The sequence below is a fragment of the Mastomys coucha genome, unplaced genomic scaffold (genome assembly GCF_008632895.1).
Source record: "Mastomys coucha isolate ucsf_1 unplaced genomic scaffold, UCSF_Mcou_1 pScaffold23, whole genome shotgun sequence".
NCBI lineage: Eukaryota > Metazoa > Chordata > Mammalia > Rodentia > Muridae > Mastomys > Mastomys coucha.
This window is the reverse complement of record NW_022196906.1, coordinates 53,730,420-53,732,101: the sequence shown is the minus strand read 5'-3', so window position 1 is coordinate 53,732,101 and position 1,682 is coordinate 53,730,420. Positions and strand designations below refer to the sequence as shown.

At 38.0% G+C, this 1,682-nt stretch overlaps 1 protein-coding gene across 2 annotated transcripts in view; it reads left to right on the top strand.

Annotated features, from left to right (window-relative positions):
• Positions 1-1,682, top strand: part of Arih1 (ariadne RBR E3 ubiquitin protein ligase 1) — an 87,929-nt gene that overhangs the window by 76,709 nt on the left and 9,538 nt on the right. The gene's annotated exons all lie outside the window — the stretch shown is intronic.

Sequence of the window (1,682 nt, the reverse complement as noted above, 5' to 3'; positions counted from 1 at the left end):
CGAACTCAGAAATCCACCTTCCTCTGCCTCCCAAGTGCTGGGATTAAAGGCGTGCGCCACCACCGCCCAGCTGTTGGGGATAATTTTGCATGAAGCATTCAATTCTGAATTGTTGTAGACAGTATAGTAAATCCTAAACACTTAGAAGAGACTTTTTATAGTACTACTTTATTTTTGTTTTCTGATATGGGCTCCTTAGCCCAGGTTGGTATCAAATTCATGATACTTTTGCCTCTGCTTCTTCCAGAGTGCTGATATAAGCATGTGCATTGTGCTTAATCTTTTTTGTTTGTTGTTTATTTTGAGACAAGCTCTTGCTTTGTGTCTTGAATTCCCAAGTCTGAGGTTACAGGAGTATGCCAGTCCTGCTCTTCCATAGGACAGTTGGGTTTGTTTGCTTTCTTTTACTTGGGCTAGTTATGTTGCTTATTTTCAGGTCCCAGTGGTGTGGTATCAGCACTAACTTCCACACCTGCTCATTCAGACAGGAGAATAAGAGTTGAGCAATTGTTGAATGAACTGTGGCAGTTTTGTATAGAGCACACAGTGTGTCACTTATTTTTACTTTTTGTTTTTACTTCATTGTTCTTGTAGTTCTGATAGGTCACTTGATTTGAAACAGAATCTCAGGAGTTGGGAAATTTCCCATCATAGAATAGAAAAATGAAAATGACCTTCTATTAAGGAAAGGATTCAAACAGTAGATTTGGATTTACTTTTTTTTTTTTTTCTTAAATCTCGTAATTCTATAGTAGTTGTAGGAGCATTGCTTTGGGGGGGGGGGGTTGTTTGTTTCTTACTTAACCATTTTTTTATTGAAATTCTTAGAGACAAAAAAAGAAAAACAAATATATGCTCTTTTTAAATGTCTATCAGCTGGATATAATCGAAAGCATGCTTTGCAAATGTTTGGTTTTGTTCAATTTTTTAAAGATTTCTTTATATTTTCTAGGCGTGGCATATTGTTGTGTGCTTGTAATCCCAATACTCTGGAGGTTTATAGGATCTTAAATTTGAATCCAGCCTTTGGCTACATAGCACACTTCAGACCAGCAAGACTCCTCTCACTCAACACACAGACCTCTAATCTTTTTAATTATTGGTAGAAATAAAGGGTACTGTGTTTTTAAATTACAAATAATGAATGCTTAACAAATGTATGTAATACTTTAGTCCTTTTGGAGTGTGTAAGTCAAATAAAGCCATGCCTGATAGCACAGATATGTAACCCCAGCTACTTAAGAGAGTGAATCAAGAGCATCCTGAGTACAAGGCCTGAGTGAGCTACAGAGAGAAACTGATAGCCATAAGAACTTAAAAATGCAAGAACTCAAATTCCGATCTTTAGCATCCACATTGTGGCTGCCTGTGGATCCCAGCATAGGAAGCAGAAACAGGATTCCTGTGGCTAGCTAGCCAGCTGGATTAGCCATGATCAGCAGGATCCCTATACATTGAGAGTCCATGCCTCAACGAATAGAAAGTGATCCAGAATTTAGGCTCTTGACACAAATACATACATATGAAGGGTAAAAGAGAGCCATTGAATAAAAGTAAAAGTACTTGCTTTATCATGACTGATAAACCTGTATTTGATCCTGTATGGAAGTAGACAACTGATTTCCGAAATGTTAATTCTAACTTCCTGCACACTCTTGCTTCCTCCCTCCCTCCCTCCCTCC